General features: G+C 35.5%; 1 protein-coding gene across 1 annotated transcript in view; it reads left to right on the forward strand.

Annotated features, from left to right (window-relative positions):
• Positions 1-4,268: 4,268 nt before the first annotated feature.
• The window catches only part of LOC129747230 (vesicular glutamate transporter 1), a 174,965-nt gene continuing 159,819 nt past the window's right edge, over positions 4,269-19,414 (forward strand). The window contains exon 1 of the mRNA XM_055741326.1: positions 4,269-4,846. The gene's annotated coding sequence lies outside the window, so the exon portion shown is untranslated. The remainder of the gene's footprint in view (positions 4,847-19,414) is intronic.

Consider the following 19,414-nt stretch of genomic DNA (forward strand, 5'->3'; position numbering starts at 1 on the left):
ATGGCAGCAATATGTATGTTTTGAGTTTTCAAAAATAAAAAGAATTCATCTTGGTTAGCCAGCAAAGATCTAGCGTTCCAATTCATAATATTTAAACATCTATTTGGATCCATGAGGGAATCGCAAAGTCATAATAATTTTGTTAGCATAATTAAAAGAAGTTTGGAAAGCTTCAAACATTGAATTTGCTTTCAACATAAGTTGCATCATTTCCATTAAATTTTGATGCAAAAATTTTAATTTTTCCTCAGTTATCTCACCCAAATCAACAAAATTGTTAGGATCAGAAGAGGAAGGAGAAGAAAAAGTATTTGAATTTCGGGGATTTTCCCAAGCCTTCGCATGAACGTTGAGACTTGGTTTTTTCCCATTTTTATTAGTTAAACCTGAAGAGGGAAACCCATTTTCAACCACCTCTGAGAACGATAAACAACGAGTCTGAGGCGCAGAATCAGCCCAGGTAACATTAAAATCACTTCGGGTATTACCCAGCCGTGATTCCAATGTAGGCCGAGGCTGACCGCGAACAGGCAGGTTGTTTGCCGGTCTGACGTGTGAAGACGAAAAAGAGGAAGGAGGAGAAGAAACTTTTCTGGAAACTTTGGGATTTTTCCTAGAAGCAACAATTTTTGCCCTAACGGGACAGTCTAGAGAATTCGAGGAATGATTACCTGCGCAATTCGCACACTTAAAAAATTCTGTTTTTGGCTTATCACCACCAAAAAGGCATTTAAATTTTTCATGATCGAATGAGCCGCAAAACATGCATCTGGCATTCATTCTACAATTTTTAGTGCCATGACAAAAAGCTTGACAACGACGACATTGCGTAATGTTTTGTAAAAAAATGGTAGAAGATTTACGAAAAGGTTCGAATTTGACTCGACAATGAAACATAAGACGAGCCTTTTCAAGAATTTGCAAATTATTAACCTGATCCTTTTTAAAATGGATCAAATAAAGTTCAGGAGCAAAACCAACACTACTGGTATTATTCGTGTTGGTTCTTTTCCTCATTTGAATTACTTGAATTGGAGAAAAACCTAACAAAGAATTTAATTCAGCTGTGATCTCATCCGGTGTCTGATCGCCAGTGAGACCACGAAGTACAACTTTAAATGGACGATCACTTCTAGTGTCGTACGTAAAAAATTGGTGTTTTTTATTATTCAAATAATTTAAAACCTTTTGAAAATCATTAAAAGATTCCGCCAATATACGAGCAGTTCCCCTTCGACCGATCTGAAAAGAAATCTTCACATCCTTGACGGAAGTGACGATTTCTTTTCGAAAGGCATTGAAGTCAGGAATCGTGACCGTTATTGGTGGAATCTTTTCGTTTTTAAGAGTATAAGAAGAAGAAGGTTTCTTAGTACTCTTATCAGAATTAAATATGAATATTTCCTCATCACCGATGTTATGAAGGACATCGAATGAATTGGAAATTTCAACTTTTTTGGGCGATGGACCTGAATTAGGTTCGGCAATCCGTTTTCTCCCGGCCCTTGAGCCGGCCGAAGACTTCCCCATGCTGGAAAGAAAAGAGAGAAATATGAATAAAAGAAAATAAAAATAATAATAGCACTGAAAAGTGCTGATTGAAAAACAGGTAAGGAAAAAATAAATAATGTAAAAATGTTCCTGCAGGTACACAGCAACGATACGATGCTCCGGCGTACGTGTTGACGGCTCAACGGTACAGATGGAAGAGCCAACAACATCGAGAATTTGGCTTTTAGTGCATCGAATGCCTCCTTGACGGATTGTGCATTGTCGATTGCACCATGGGCTGCGCCCACTAACCTTGTTTTCAAAAATTTGATTATGGCTGCTGGTGGAACATCCGTGGAATATTCCACCAAGAGCTCTACTGTCTCTATGAACAGAGACAGTTTCGATGGTTCTCCATCGTATTTATCAATTAGCTTCATAGCTAACGATAAATCGAGGATGGCTACCATTTTTTCTTCAGTTATCTCGTCGTCTGATAGAAAATCAGTCGACTCGTCTTCTTCTTCTTCTTCTGATTCTTCGAGAGGATCTTCTTCCTCGCTCTCTTCGTTTGAGTCTTCTTCCTCTTCTTTCTCTACTCCTTCGGGTTTAGTGCTTTTAGAAGTACCTGGTCCTTCAGAACCTTTGGTAACTTTTTCTAGTAGAACTACTTCTAGTTCTGTTTTTTCCAAGTTATCTGATTTTAATATTGCCAAACAACTTCTGGCAATATTTTTCAAATATACGTATCTTTTCTTTATATCCTGTTCATTTTCCTTTCCTCCTTGTTTTATAGCAAAGTTTTTTGCATCAGACAAGGTATCTTTAATCTGTAAGATTTTAAGACTCCTTGTCCTTTTTGCTTAACTTACTATTCTTTTTGAGGTTTATCAGAAGCTGGTTAAGTAAATCTCCCGCTTCTAAAAATCTATCCATTCCCTGAGTAGGGAAGAAGCATTATTTCAAAAAAAAAAAAAAAAATACAGTTTCTACTTACGATTATTTTTTTTTTGTTTCTGTCTTTCTTCATTTCTCTTCATTTGTTCTCTTCCTCTGTTGGTTGTTTTGGTTTTCCATGTTTTGTTTTTCCGTTTGTTTATTGTTCCTAAAAGTCGAAATATTATTTTAGTTTTTTGACTACTCTGTACATTTAAAACATTATTATAAATTTTTTTTTTTAAATTAAACCTATAGATACTTATCTAGATCCGGTTCCCATTCTGAGGTACGTTTCCAACGTCCCCATCAATTCTCTGTAGTCCCCCAGGAGCGATTCCCTCAGGGCTCCGGTTGGGCCCTTGATTGCCGCTCCTGCTCCGATGTTGTATATTGTTTGTATAATTTCCTTCTTGGCGTTCAGCTCCTCCTCTGTGACCTGCCGCTGCTTGTCCACCAGCCGCTGCCAGTATTTGCGCTTCCTCGTTCCGAAATCCTTATTGCTCAGTTCACTCGTTCCGAAATCCTTATTGCTCAGTTCACTGTTTCGTAAAATGTTCTTTAATTTATTGTCCTTTTTCACTCACAAGTCACACTTTTCGACAATGTGTTCACTGATTTTTATGTTATACATTCGGTAGGTTCGCGTGTCTCACTACCCGTTCGGCCACCCTTTCGGTGTGTTGACGTTGCAATTTTGATACAATTTTAAACGCCACGTATCCTACTGCTAGCGCTGCTAGTACACACAGCGCGACAGTTTGAGCTGTGTGATTTTGCTCTATCGTGTTGTTCGCCGCTGCTGGGGCAACGATCTCGTCTGCCGAGAACCATCCCATGGCGAATATGCGTTGCTTGATCGTTTAATTTAACAAACACTCACTTTTCACATGCTTTGGTAATTAGATTGTTCGTTGCAATGATCAGAATACTTTTCTTCATTACTTTGATAGACACACAGTGAACGTTATAACATATCACTCCAACTTAATTAATTACTTCTTCCACTGCACTGCACTGGCTAGGATCGCCATGTTTTGTCCCGCGTTATTTAGGGAAACAAGGGGAGTGATATCTCGAGCGAACGATCCGGTCAAGTTGGGAGTCTAACTAAGATTAATTTTATTATCCATTTCTTAAGCCTACATTTGGGTGGCGACCTACACGTAGCTTACGCGTAGTCAGCATAAACAAACATCGGACGATCGAAGTACAGTTTCCTTTTGCTTGTGTCAGCATAAAGGACTGAACCTTAGATCGTCGCGATAGAATGTTCGCATGGACGTAGCTAGTGGGGCATCCACCACAGGTACATTTACCAAAATATACTCTACAAATCTTAAAAATTACGAACGTTCAGTAAAAAGAACTAAATGTTATATTTTTTTTCGGTATTTAGGCAATTACTGCTAATCGATTTTTCGATGAACATTGCTGAAATATATTGGTATAATAAGCAATGATTTAGTTTTGATAGTTCAAATTTCGTTACTTCAAACCGAAAACTGTCCCTAAAACTGAACGCAGTTACAATTTATAATAACGAATTTACCGTTCTCGATTATTACGTGAATAACAAATTAAAAAAAACACGATGAAGATAATATAACAATATTCTATTGCTTCGACGCATAATTCCTAAAACAAGTAACCTCACTTGAAGGAGAATCAATCCCAACATTTGGCAGCATCAATGGAATTCCTTCACCCAAAAGCATCCGCGTGGTGCGTTCGTTTCCTTTCGGAAGGGAGAGCGCGCAATCCTGCTTGGCCGTTGTCGTTCCGTTCCGTGCTAGATTTCACGACTGGCGCTGGGTCTTCCCTTGGCAGACGAATGTCGACCGTCGTCCTGTTCGGTCTAGCATAGGCGCGTGAAATTTCTCTGTTCCGGTGGCCGTGTGTCTGTCTTTTGGGGAGGTCACTGTGTGTAGCGTTTTTTGTGAGGCAGAGTTGGGGGTCGGTAGATTCTTTCCATATTAGAGGATCCTTTTGGGGCTCTGCAAATCGGGAAGCGTCGAGTGTGGAGTGAGACGAAGCTCTGCTAGCCCCAGAGTCCTGGGGATTTGTTCAGAGTGCAGAAGCAGAAGCAGCCATCGATGATTTGGATTGCAGTGCAAGTTGTTGGATATTACCCTGGTGGCTTGGGTAAAGTGTGATCTTTATGGATCGGAAGTAAGGAAAGCGTTCGATAGTGGTCATTATCGTTGAAACCGTTTGGAATTACTTTATCCAATAGAGAAAAACCACGAATCCCCTATGAAAGAAATGATTTGCAATTGTGCAGAGTGAAAAGATAGATGGTGTAAATGGTGATCTGTGAAAGTGAGTGCTCGTTGAAAAGGATTACTTAGTTCTTATGTGCTAGTGAAAAATATATCACATTCTGCAGCAGAAATGGATTTTGAAGCTGCAAACTGAAGTAAGTCTTGGTCGATGGTAGGATTTAATTATGTAACGGACTATTTGAAAGAATCGTCTTCGAAGTGCGCATGTGCAAGGGATTTCAAGTAAAAATATTCTTCCTTAAAATCTTTTTATTTCATGAATAAATTAGTTTAGTCAATATTGAATCATCTAAGTAAGGATAAACCTAATATCAAGCTGCAAAACAATCATATTTTAACAACAGCAAAATTTCCAAACACTGTGTTGGATAAATGAGGAATCCTGATATCGATGCTACAGACATTTGAATACTTTTTTCATTCAACAGTGAACAACCAGAAAAATCGCATTATCTATTACGCTGCAAAATTACATAATTCTTGTAGCTAACGAATAAATTTTTACGCTTCAGAATGGCTCTGTACAGAGTTTGAAAAGCGCCCTCTTTGTGAGAGAAAGAGTCATGCGCAGAGATCACATGACCCTGATAAGGGTTGAGTTTTCAGAAGCAGACATTCAAATGCAATCGAGGTCTGAGCAACGTTTTCAAGAACGTAAAAAAAGTTTTCTCTCTTTTTCCGACAGATTAAAGCTATTTTTCCAATTAACTGTTGGACTTAATTCAGAATGATTTCAGTACATTTTCGTTAAAGATAACTTTCTTTAAAAAATGTCTACGTGTCAGGTATTATCAATAGCTGTTGGTTTGAAAATTTATATGGTTTAAAAGTACAATGATGGTTTTGAATTGACGGAGGAGGTAATAAACTCTAGCTAGAGCAAAGGTGGCCAAAATTTTGTCTATGGGCCAAGCAATGTTTTTGGGGTTTAGATACCTAAGAAGTTTAAATTAAGGCCTAGATATATAAGTACTACCCAACAATATGGAGGCCTAAGTCTGAATTGCTAAGTATTAATACTTTTATTGATTTATTTTTATTTTCATAGAATTCCGTTTCACTCCCTTTTTAGATTTAAAAGATTTATTATATTTTTCTGCTCAATAATCTCCTTCACATACTAAGAATGAACACTATCACCTACTATGGAAGAACACTATAGACAAATGATATAACTAAGATAAACATTCAATTCTTTGATCATAAAATTCCGGGAAAAATCTTCGCGGACCACAAAAAGTCAGCCGCGGACCAAATGTGGTCTCTCTTGTAGGCCTAAGTGATTTTTTCAGAGCTTTCAAATCAACACAAATACTGTTTTGGCGATATTGACGTTATCATGCATCGCCCAATGAAGTAAAACGTAGGAGAGAGTGGGGATAGTTGATCCCCTTTTCTTATTTTCACCATATCTTTTTGGAAAAATTTAGCAACTCGCCGTCTTTGACATTTTCTGACAGCTTGTAACTTCAAGTTTCTATGCTCCAAAAATTAGAACGATACTTGAACCCGTTGATGAACTAGAAGCATTTTCGTGGGAGTAAAAATATTGCGATTTTTCTGAAGTTAGGGGAGACTTGATCCCCTATTGAAGGAGACTTGATCTTTATTCAGGAAGCCCTAATCCTTGTATAAAAATCAAACAAAACCCCAAGATAGAATGTTAATTGACTATTTTGGTCATGTTTGTTCTCATTTCACAATTTATAGCAGACATAAAAAGAAAATTCTATAACTTTGTCTCAACGCTAATAACATTGCATACTTAAAGGCGCTATTTTTCTATAATTAAGAGAAAATTAATTATTTCTGCTCTTCTCTTCAGACAATTGTTTGATAATTATTAGTTTTAGGATAAATATTAGTAATTTCGTAATCAGCAATCATAACGATCAATTCAGAAGAAGAATATGCCGTTTGGAAGGGGGATCAATTGTACCCAACTCTAGGGGATCAATTGTACCCATAATCAACATTTTAGAAAACTTTTTCTGAAAATAGTTGAGAGTTTTCCATTGCTTTGAAAATATGGCATTATGAAATTCATTTTACGCTCGAACGATTGATACATTGGAACAAATATTTTTTTTCATAATTTTCCCATGTAATGAACATTTTAAAGTGATGAAAAAAGATCTTCAAGTTACATTTTGTAAATTTTTTCAAACAAAGTTCAATTCCTCAAACAATTATTTTGTTAAAAATTGTTATTTTGCTCATTTTGACACATTTTTCTAGAACATTTGATCTTTGTAAGACATTCCAGTTTCGAGATATAGCTAAGGAATCAAGTATCCCCAGGGATCAAGTATCCTCATTCTCCCCTATAAGCCGCGAAGAAATTCAATATCTTCCCTCCTCCACGAACCAAATCTATGAAAATATACTTTCCTTTAGAATATTGTACGGAGAATCGATTGGACATAGTTTCAGATGCTGCACAAGCTTAAAAATTGATATACAGTGCCATTTTTAGCCCACATTCCCCCATATTTTGTACACAATCCAGAAAATCACTGGTTTGGACTAAAAAAATAAAATAAACAAATACAGATGATTGTGTGATTTTTCCGTGGAATCGAATGAAGGCAGGGCAGTTTTGGCTACCACACGGTTCGGTCAGTCTGGATGTACGTGGTTGCTTTTTACTTAATAAACGCTGTTTCATCATAAAATCATTTAAAACTTTCAAAAAATTATGAAATTTAACTGGGCGAATCTTTCTGTTGATGCATTTTAGTTGCAACGCTAAGTTACGCCTTTTCAAACGGGGTTAATTTTTCTATTCGTGTAGGGCCAATAGGCGTAACTGAGTTGACCGTGTGTGACAAAAAGGCGTAATCAGTTTTTTCGTGTAGAAACAAAGGGCGTTACTTCAAAACCAAAACAAAAACGACCGATCAATAAGAGCACCTGCAACGGTTCAGGCGTGAATATTGGTTTTAAGTATACCAGTTTAAGCACAATTTGAAATTTTAGAATCGGCTAAAACACCCACTCCCCACCGGTGTACGAGCAAATTTGAAACGGAATCACTTTCATTGCAGACACTCAATAATTGAGAAGAAAAAAACAATTTTATTAGAAAAATTGCATAAGATTTGAGTTTCACGGTTAATTGTCTTAAAATTAATTCTACGAATATTCTTTTTGACAGAACAATGATTTCAACTATTCTACCAGGATTACATTAATTTAAAAGCAAAAATGACTACACAACGAGGAAAAAAGGTCAATTGAAACAATTCTTCAATTCATACAATCAAATTGCTTTGAATCAATGGAAAAAGGTTTTGTTAAAATGAAATGAAAAAGCAATTTTTTTTCAAGTTATGCTGTCAAGCTGACATTGATAAAGGAAATAAGAAATGTTTATCCCAAAGTCAAAGTAAATTTTCCTTTGATTTGTCGACATTTTTGTTTGACAAAAACTTGTTTCACTTTGTAAATTTATGTATGGATACAGAAAAATATGCTGCTATTGACGAAAACTCCGAGCAATCTATACGAAACTAAAAATCTCTCAATATCTCAGATAAAACAAAAATTATAGAACAAACAATAAACACAAACAATTAAATACTTTTTGTATGTACCTCATCGAAAAAGTATTAAAATTATCTTTTCGTTTATTTTTTTCAAATTTTAGAACGCTGACTGGATTTACTAATTCGTCGAGCTCAAATGAAAAACTTTTTATTTAATTATTTTAAATCGAGAATAATGTGACATCTATTATTTATACTTGATATGGTTTTTATTAACATCTATTCTCAATTTATGTTACGTATAGGGTGGTTGAAGCGAAAAAAAACATTCAAATAATATCTCAAAAAGAAACTATTATCACACCCAATGTTACCCAAACATGTGTGAAAGAAATCATTGTTGGCTAAAATTTTCTCACCGTGAACTAAATCGGTCTGTCGTAACATTGGGTGTGATAATAGTTTCTTTTTGAGATATTATTTGAATGTTTTTTTTCGCTTCAACCACCCTATACGTAACATAAATTGAGAATAGATGTTAATAAAAACCATATATCAAGTATAAATAATAGATGTCACATTATTCTCGATTTAATATAATTTAATAAAAAGCTTTTCATTTGGGCTCGGCGAATTAGTGAATCCAGTCAGCGTTCTAAAATTTGAAAAAAATAAACGAAAAGAAAATTTTAACACTTTTTGAGGTAAAATAAATGTTTATTGTTTGTTCTATAATTTTTGTTTTATTTGAGATATTGAGAGATTTTTAGTTTCGTATGGATTGCTCGGAGTTTTCGTCAATATCAGCATATTTTTCTGTATCCATACATAAATTTACAAATAGTGAAACAAGTTTTTGTCAAACAAAAATGTCGACAAATCAAAGGAAAATTTCCTTTGACTTTGGGATGAACATTTTTCGTTTCCTTTATCAATGTTAGCAATAACTTGAAAAAAAATTGCTTTTTCATTTCGTTTCAACAAAATCTTATTCCATTGATTCAAAGCAATTTGATTGAATTATTTGAAGAATTGGTTCAATTGACCTTTTTTCCTCGTTGTGTAGTCATTTTTGCTTTTAAATTAATGAAATCCTGGTAGAATAGTTGAAATCATTGTTCTGTCAAAAAGAATATTCGTAGAATTAATTTTAAGACAATTAACCGTGAAACTCAAAACTTATGCAATTTTTCTAATAAAATGGGTTTTTTCTTCTCAATTATTGAGTGTCTGCAATGAAAGTGTTTCCGTTTTAAATTTGCTCCTACACCGGTGGGGAGTGGGTGTTTTAGCCGATTCTAAAATTTCAAATTGTGCTAAAACTGGTATACTTAAAACCAATATTTACGCCTGAACCGTTGCAGGTGCTCTAAGGGTATATACGGACGATAGTATTGGCGAAAAATTGGCCTCAGCCATAACCTCAAACTTTGATGTGCTGGCGGCCTCACTAGTGATGCTAGGTGCATTACTAAAATCAATATTTCTTTGTTTCAAAAAAATAATAAATTTTTTGAATTGATGATTTTTTTTAACTATCTACAGCTAAACGTTTGAATTCATTATGCATTATGGGGCGTCCCTAAATAGATGAAGATAAACTATCTTTTGCTAATGAATTTTCAAGGTGAATTTTGAACATCTGAAATATATTTTCATGTACTGCTTGGTAGATTAAAAACAGTTGTTTCTAACTTCTAAACGAATGCAAAATCATTCACAGTTACAAAAAAAAGTAAATTAATGAAAGCCTTGTCTACGTTGACTGTGAAAATAATAGCCGGCATGCTCTGATTATTTCAAACATATCCACATAATTCGCTACATCGTTTAAGTGTGCGACACAGACAGTTGTTATTTCGTTCAGTTCAGTTCAGTTCAGTTAAATGTTGCGTTTATTTTCACGTTCGAATAGAAATCAGTACTCAAAAAAAAACGTTTTTTAATAAAAATTCAATCAAAAAAATATAATCGTTTTCCAAATATCAATGCATTTGGCAGCCCTGAACACCCAAAAAATTCAATACACGAACATCTGTGTATCACTTTTGCACAGGGCGAACTTGTCGATATAAGTATCGGAAAATCGCGTTTATTGTGCGCCCTTCTCAAAAATCGATTCTGTTCTCCCATGGTTTGAGGTTAGGGCTGACGGCTGAGGCCTCCTACTAAGGTAATGTTCGTGTAGAACTGTCAATATATCCTAATAGAGCGAAACTTGCAGGCGTAACTGGAATCGAAAACAAAAAAGGTCGATGCTCGAGAACATCTGAAATAAAGTGAAAAAAGTTTTTGATAATCAATGAATAATATTATGATGCTATGCTGTGCTAAGTTTATAATGATTATAATGCACATTTCTTGATTTTCTTCAACAAAAAGTGGTCGATTTTTCAAATAGGATGTGTTAAGATGGTCCGAAAATTCAAACGCGTTTTTCTCCTTTCGAGCTAACTGCTAGTTTTGCCCTTAAAAAAAAAAAAGGATTACACGTTTTGTCTATGTGTCGTATGACCAACATCTTTTAAATAAGTGTTCGTGAATCTCGTTTTTAAGCTTTTTTCCTCAGATTTAAGCTTTTTTTTTGCCTTGAGAGCATAAGAGACGAAAGCTTAAATCTGAGGAAAAAAGCTTAAATCTGTCAAAAAAGGGGCAATCTGAGAGATGTGCTCCATACGGTTTGAATAGCGTTGCCGGCGCCTGCATGTCCAATGCCTTTGACGTAATCAATATAAACGCTCTACACGGTAATTTTAGATTATTTAGAGACTGAATAATTTCGGTTTATTTATTTTTTTGTTTATTTTTTTTTGTTTTGATGATTAGAGAGATCAACAGAATGAAGTTGGTGAAAATTTACCAGGTTTGTATCAAATTTGATATGCTAATAAGTTTCATGGGAAATTAAACGAAGTTTTTCTTCCCACAGAATTCTAATCTAACCGAACGTATTTTTGGTGGTGTCGGAACTTGATTTGCACGTTCAATCAGGGCCATATTCTGCTGAGATGAACCTCCCACTCCATGTAGCGGATCCAGCCGGAACACCTGCAATGGAAGCGGCATACCACGACCGGCAACTCGGCCCATATCGGGACCCTTAGCACCTTGCGGAATAGGAGGACCTTATTCCGGTGTTGGTGGTTCCTCCATCGTAAGCGGCACGATGTTTCCTCTTTGGAGCAGAACAAATCTGTAACCGTTCAGTTACAAAGCATCTTTGGTTTTTTAACGGGTGCAATTTGATTTGAATGTTTTTGGTTACTGTCTCGGTTCTTATATTGTATGTTTTTAATTAATTATTTTTGGTTTATCTTGTTATCTAAATTTTGTAATAAAATGTAATAAAAATGTATAATACTTATGTGTGGGGTGGCGTAACAGGGTGATACTAGTGGGTGTTCGCATCGCCTTCGCCTGGAAGGCGAACATCGAGATTTCGCCTCGCCTGGGGGTCGCCTATGAACATTTCGCCTCGCCCGAGCATAGAGAGATGACGAAAGAGGGCGGTAAAGACCCACATCCGGAAGGAGAGGGTCATTCGAGTTCAGGCGTGCGTGTGCTCAACAGAGATGCCATTCTCTACCGAGAAAAACGGAGAACGGAGAAAAAAAAACCCCCGTGCGATAGTTGCAAATCACCCGGGTGAGATTTTTCGATCCTCTCCACACATTATTCTCACCCCGGTTTCGAAAGCCACACACACCCAAGTTCAATAGCTCTGGCGTGCGACGATTTGTCACTGTAGAGCACCCCGGTGAAAACACAGAACCGACTAGTTGAAGCCACCAAAAAGCAAAAACAAAAACAAACACGATGGTGTGCATAATAATAGCATCAACAAACGATGAATGTTTCGGGCGAGTGGTTCAGCTTCGTATGTGTTGGTAAACGCAACAAGCCAAGCCAGCTGCCGTCGCTGTCGCTCTCCTTGGTGAAAACATTTTTTCACTGTAGTGTGTGTTAGCTCTGTCGTGTTGATTTACAGATTCTCTACAGAGGTTCGGCTAAAAATCTCTGCGGTGCGTTTCAGAGAATCTCTACCGAGAATCGAAAACCGAGCACATCGGTGATTCTCGTTAGAGAAATTGCAAGCCTGGTGCTCAACATCGTCGGAGCAAAACTTTAAACGAAGTTTGTGAAGTGGCTTGGTAGGGTAATTTTGCTTTTTTTTACCCTATCAGTTGGCTCCTTGGAAGTGTCCAAGGACTGCACACGCGTCGGCTTAGCAGATCTAGGATCTGCTACATCTAAACGTAAAAGGAGCATCGAGTTCTCTGGCTCGCGGGCCATAACCATAAAGGAGAACATTCCCCCTCTCGGTTCGGTCACTCTGGCCAGTTCCTGGGCCGAACCGATTGCGTCCACGAGGGAAGACGCCTGTAACTACTTAGCTCCGCTCCATCCCATTTATGAGCTAAGTAGTGTAACTCGAGATTACCACCTGTAAGCCACGTGTCCCAGAAGTCAACCGAACTGTTGACCAAGTACCCCAACTCCCACCTTGGAACAGAAACCAATATCCTCGATCCAACCGAAGAATACTTGCCAGCGATCACAAAGAGGGGAACGAGGCGACTTCTACAGCAGCCGCAGCAGAAATCGTACCGGTACATCATCCAATGTTAAAACCACACCTACACCAACATCAGACACACCCACATAAGAAGTCTTTAGAAATAAAATTAAAAGCTAATTAAAAATCACTTTTTTTTAACTCCAAATTAAATTGCTTTTAAATCTTAAATAAATATAATTTTCGTAGTAAAGTAAAATTTGATTTGTGTATTAATTTATGTGAAAGAATTGTGATAGTATTTTGTGTAAAGTTTGTCCGCGTAGGTCCTCCGATTACCCAGTAGTAAGCCGACTCTGAGACCTTTCTTGCTACTGAGCTAGCTTGACGGGATTTTTATTAGTTACAAATCCTAGAAAAGGTTATTCTCTCGCTCCCGTCCTGAATTATATTTGAATAAATATGGATGTCTGATCACTGAAACGTGTATAAAAACGTTTCATTTTTATTGAAATCTGAAATACCAACAAAAATTGCTGCAAAATTTTATAAAAATCTGAGTTGTTTTGGCTCAGACTGTTCAAACGCTTCTTCAAAATGCCTGATTGAAAACAACTCAGAATTCGCGAAAACATTCATTTCTGAGTTTGGCGGCTCTAATCAAAATTAGAGTTTTCCCAGTTTTGGCGCATTTTGAATTGTTTTCCTTTAAATCTGAGTCAAGGAGAATTAGTGTGTACTGTCGGCAATATGCAAGAATGGAATAACCGGATCCTGCCTTCAATGGTTTCGTTTGTATCTGATCGAAAGAACGCAATACTTCAAACTGGAGAAAGTGAAATCTAGTACTTTCTCGGTCAACAGTGGTGTTCCACAAGGGAGTCACTTGGGACCCCTTCTTTTCATCGTTGTAATTAACGAATTTCTTGAAGTGCTGACTGATGTGTTCGTGCTGGTTTATGCTGATGATTTAAAAATGTTTTTGCCTATTCGTCACCCGAAGGATTGCGTGACTCTGCAAAATGCCTTACACAGCCAAGGCAAATTCTATGCTCGGAATGGTTAGTAGAATCTGTCACGAGCTGGATAATCCCTATACGATTGTCTCATTTTACACTGGGTTAGCTAGAACCGTCATTGAATATGCCGGCATTGTGTGGCGACCGTACAACAACATACCCAACAACAGACTAGAGAAAGTTCAGAAGAAGTTCTTGAAATACGGTTTGAGAAACCTTGGTTGGCAAGCAGAAATGCCGGAGTCTCGAGTCTTGTGCATACTGGTAGGTTTGGACATGCTGGAAACCCGACAAAAATCGATTGACGCAGAGAATTCATGTTAAAAATTGGCAAAATTTGACATGGAAAATTATTTGGATATGATTCAATGATTATTTCAGACACAACCTTTCTCCAGTGAGTAGGCACATTTATACGAAGGAGAGAGGAAGCACCAATACAATTTTGTTAGTATAAGTTCTCAATGCTACACCCAAAGAAGAGGTTGCCAAATTTTAATGCCGCTCATCTCTAACTTGGTCCGGCATAGAAACTTATATCGAAAATTCCACCTCCAAGGTAGGTATTATTGAGGTAGAGTCTGATTTGTGGATGTACTTCAAATATGTCTATGGATTAGTTAGTGAGCTCTCTCCGTATCGGAAGGGTGAATTTGTATCAGTTAAACATGTTTTTTGAATATATTTGTAAACATATGAAGCTTTTCAAAACAGTGTAAAAATTCAGATTTTGAAAATAAATTAAGAGATCAAGTTTAAGGAAAAAAGGATTATTTATCTTTGTATAACAAATCGGAATTCAAGCTGTTTCAATTTGATTTAAAATGATGCCCACAGAAGAGTTAAAATAAGATTTTTTTTGAAATTTTTTTAAAGGTGTAGCAAGGCACATCGGGACAGCTAATTCAACCCTCTAGTGCCCAACCCCACCGTCAGACGGGTTCCACTAAAATCGGCACAAAACCATAGCCAATCACTTTTCTTATTTATTTTATGCGCAGAATGTTTCAAAATATGTTAGTCTAACAGTCCATACTTATGAAAAATGTTTGACAAGCTGTTGTCAAACAAAAGCCACAGAAATCCTTGATCCATGTGTTTTTCAATCTATAAAACTGATAGGCCTTATAGCTATCACCGTTTTTGATAAATTTTTTGAGAAAAAAAAATCCTAAGCTAGCTAGTTATGAGTCAGGCTTAATATGGTTCAAAATTTAGGAAGAAAAATGTTTGAGAATGTGAAAACTGCACCTGTGCACTATGGGGTAGTTCCATACAATGAGGCGACAAAAAGTATGATTAGGTGTTTTGCACTTTTTTGTTATTTTTGAAAATTTAGTATGAAAATGCTTGGTGTTATTTTTGACCCTATTTTTTATTTCTTTTGAAAACCGGGTTTTGGACTAATTGACCATTAAATGATAAATAACATCAAGACATTTCACGAAACTCGAGAGAAAAAAGTGTGAAATGATTGATCAATCATGAGAAACATTTTTTTTTTTGACAAACCAACATCAACTTTGTTGAATTTATACTCTTTAATGGGTAAAAATTACCCATTTGCGTGATATTTTCAGCTTTATTTGACTATAACTCAAAAAACGGTGCTTTAAGGTGCCTGGAATCTCTTTCATTGTACTTTTAGGACTTTAAACTAGATCTTGACAGTGAAAAAAGAATGGGGAAATGCGGGGATTTTTTTGGCAAGGCTTTAAACAAATATAATTGAAACAATATTCACCACACTTATTTTCTTCATATAATGAGAAGGCGACACCATCAGCATCCTCTAGCGGACAAAATGGAAGCATTAATTCGAGAAATTCGTCTAACTTGTGAATAGCGTGTATTCCGACTCGACTTGATCAGGGATGCCAGTTATAATAAATGAAATTATTTGTTTCTATTCTTGCACCATAAAAATTTTAGTAAACCAACAAATTTTATTGTTTCAAAAAATACATAGATTTGGATGTGCATAAAATGTTTTTTTAAGAAAAAGATTTTAAATTCAATCGTTCAACTGCTTTACTGTTTATCAAAATTTTGCTTACTAATAATAGTTAAGGAAAAAAATATCACGAAATTTACGTAGAAATATCGTTATTTTCTCTTAGATGACGGGTGTCGCTTTTCAATTTGGCAAAAAATGGGGTTTTAAACGATTCGTATTAAAAGATGGTATTGTTATTGTCTCAGGCTAGATTTTTCTTGTTAATATTTGAACATTTTCAAACAAATTGGTTTATCATTATCAAACTATAAAGTTGGTTAGATCATTTATCAAATCCAGATCTTAGGTCAAAGGACATTATACCGGGCTTTTATCCAGCAATAACATGACAATAATCTCTCTTGAATGTTTATAATTAATGAATTGATTAAAAAAATCAATGCTAACAAAGCGTTTCAGAAATGCCAGTGCTCCAAAAAAACAAAAAGCTAAAAACTAATATCCATGTTTTCTGATTATGGACTTGGAATCATGCCTGAGAGACTTGTGACATATCTTCTGAAAAACATGAAAGAAGTAAAGGCTGGTGGTGCGAATTTTAAATTCATTTTTTAAATGAGCGGAATTTTTTTTTATGTGTTCCTAAAATAAACAAAAAAGTGATAAAAATATGTTCGGACGGCATTCCTGATCAGCATTTTGACAATTCCAGATTAACATTTTGAAAGGGCACAGATTGATTTTTTTTTAATTGAGACAAATGTATGCAACAGAATTGTTTTTTCTTTCAAATTCAAACCAATTGTACTGAAATAAATAAAAAAAACTCTTTCGATTCGCAATCCGAATGCGATATATTTCTTAATGTTTTCCCATAATTTATTTGTGCACGTGAACACAAAACAAAAATCTTAACAAATAAAAAATCACAGCTAAAATAGTGTCACAGAAACGATTATCAAGGAGAAAACAAAATTTAAGCACATTTTTTTTAATTAATACGAAAACTGTGTGCACATTAAGCATCATGTCATTTGTTATTACCAAGAAGGAAAAATTCTGTTCCCGCCATGGAATGTGACGAAATTATATTGGTATTGGCATGTATATTGGTTTTGAAATGAAACGTTTTTATTATTTTTTACTATTGCAAAACAAATGATATTCCAAAACACAAAAAACTGTTTAAATACAACTAGGAAAAATTAATAATAATCATTTTTGAATTTCATTTTTTTTATTACTTTATCTATATTTAATTTTCGTCTCTTAGCTCAGCTTTTAAAATTTGTATTAAGCTTCCGCTTATTTTGATTTGCCGTTTTGTATGACATATTCTAGGATCGTTGTTAAAAACTCGAAATAAAGATAAAATAAAATTTATGGAATTTGATTTAAAGAAACTAAAAGGCGCAAATGTTTGATTAAGAATATGTAGTTTGTTTGCTTTCTCGTAAAGTGTTGGCGGAAATTTGCAATGCAAAAGTCTAAAATCTGTGCAGGCTGATTTTATGGCGAGTGTCGTAAATCAATGTATTTTTAGTTATTTATGAAGTCATAATAAATTAGTCATTTATTACGAATTCTTGACCTTAAAGTTTATGATTCTAATAACATTCCCTTTTCATTCTTTCTTTTTTTAAACTTTGCGCTAAATCGATAGGAATATTACAATCACGATGTTTAAGAGTATCAGAAGCGGTCAGGTGTCAAAGCTATAATAACACTCAATTTTGACACTTGCTCCTCGGTATTGAAAAAGCAAGCCAGGAGCAATATTTGAATACCGACCAGCTCCTGATTTGACAGATGCTAACAAAAGGAAATAGCATCAAAAAACAACAACACCTATCGGAGCGTCAACAGTGGCTAAAATGGAAACCAGTTTAGCACTTACTGGTGCGCAAATGTACTGCTAAAGCTAAAAAAGGAGCTAGAATGTGTCCGGGGTTAACACCTGGGATAGCACTTATCGCTGCCGATGCTTTTAGGGTTTAGACAACGTTTTAAGAATTGTAAGAATATGCGCTGTTAATAATTCATATTTATTCAAATAGTAATAATTTTACTTCCGCCTTTTCTATATGCTACGCCACACTTTTTGCGATTGTCAATTGAAAAATCAGGACACCTGGCATCTCTGATCAAAGCTCCGAAAAAAATCACAGTGTAATAGTTCCATTTCTGTCACCAGATAGCGCTATTCGTGTCTCCCGATTTTTCGTTAAGTGGTGTATATCGGTTCTAGTATATCTGCTTTAAAGTTTTTGACTTAAAAAAAAAAAATTATTTACTCATTTTTATCATAGACCAATTTAGTGTGTAAAAAGTTTGAATGGTTGAAATGATAGCTTTTAATAAAAGCTTTCATATGGTGTACTTTGAATTTGAGAAAAAAATGTTTTCCATAGAAATAGATGTGATTTAAATTTTTTTCTACATCATATAAATTTTTCAATTTTTCAAAGTCTGATGTCTGTGGTGCGTTCTGTATTCAAGATAATGAGTTGAAAAACTGGGAATATCTTAGTCAATATATTAAAAAAGTTATTAACTAGTAAAAATAAAAAAAGCGATCCGATAAAGTTCAGTTTTTGACTTTTTGCCGCATCAAACCCCATAGTGCTGTGCAAACACAGTTTTGGTAAAATTTGTAAAAATCCTTCTCATATACTGCACGGGTTGTCAGTTATGATGAGAAATGATGCGTTTGCCGTATTTGGATTACTGATAAACTGACATAACTCAGCACCACATTTCCATCAACCAAAGGTTTGTGTCTTAACAGCTTAGTAAGTGAATAATACACTGGTTGTGATGTGGCGCCAGCATTCAAAAATTACTCCGCGTGTTCTAATGACACGAAGAAAAATATTTAGACATTTTATTATCTACCAAGCATTTTTAGCCTGCTTCAATTTTTCTGCGTGCAAAAGTATAAGTTGCTATGGTGTTCAATTTTTGTTATGTTTTCTTCCCAGTGAAAAAAGGTTGAAATGTACTAGATTCATTGAATTTTGAAATTTGAGGAACAAAATTTGAAACGTGCCTACATATAAAAATAAATTCTTCATTTTTAAACTGTGACCCAGAGATGGGTCTTGACTCAAACATTCAGTCAGCGAAACTTTTTTGTAGGGAAATGAATCCAACTGTAAGTCGAAATTTTTTTTTCGACTTACAGTTGGATTCATTTCCCTACAAAAAAGTTTCGCTGACTGAATGTTTGAGTCAAGACCCATCTCTGGGTCACAGTTTAAAAATAGATAATAAGGCGGTGCCTAACACCGAATTTGGTTGGATATCCAAATACGGCAAACGCATCATTTCTCATCATAACTGACAACCCGTGCAGTATATGAGAAGGCAATGCAAATCTTGCCGTGCTCAAAAATATCCAAAATTTGAGTCAACTACCGTAAGTTGAAATGATGAGAATAGAAATAGACTACGAAAATGATGATGATCACATGGGAAAACAATTCATTCCGATAGACATCGACACTCGACCAGTATAACTTTCATACGCCAGGTTGTCTCCTGTAGTAGAATGTTAATACATGGGCCCCGGAGAGGCGCAAGATGTGGGTTCAAGTCCTACCGGGAGACAAGGCGATTTTTTTTTCGCATATTTTTCAACATTAATTTTCATTTAGTCTAGCCCCTGAAATTTCGATTTACAGTTGGATTTATTTCACTACAAAAAAAAATTGTAAAAAAAT

The sequence above is a fragment of the Uranotaenia lowii genome, chromosome 2, assembly GCF_029784155.1.
Source record: "Uranotaenia lowii strain MFRU-FL chromosome 2, ASM2978415v1, whole genome shotgun sequence".
NCBI lineage: Eukaryota > Metazoa > Arthropoda > Insecta > Diptera > Culicidae > Uranotaenia > Uranotaenia lowii.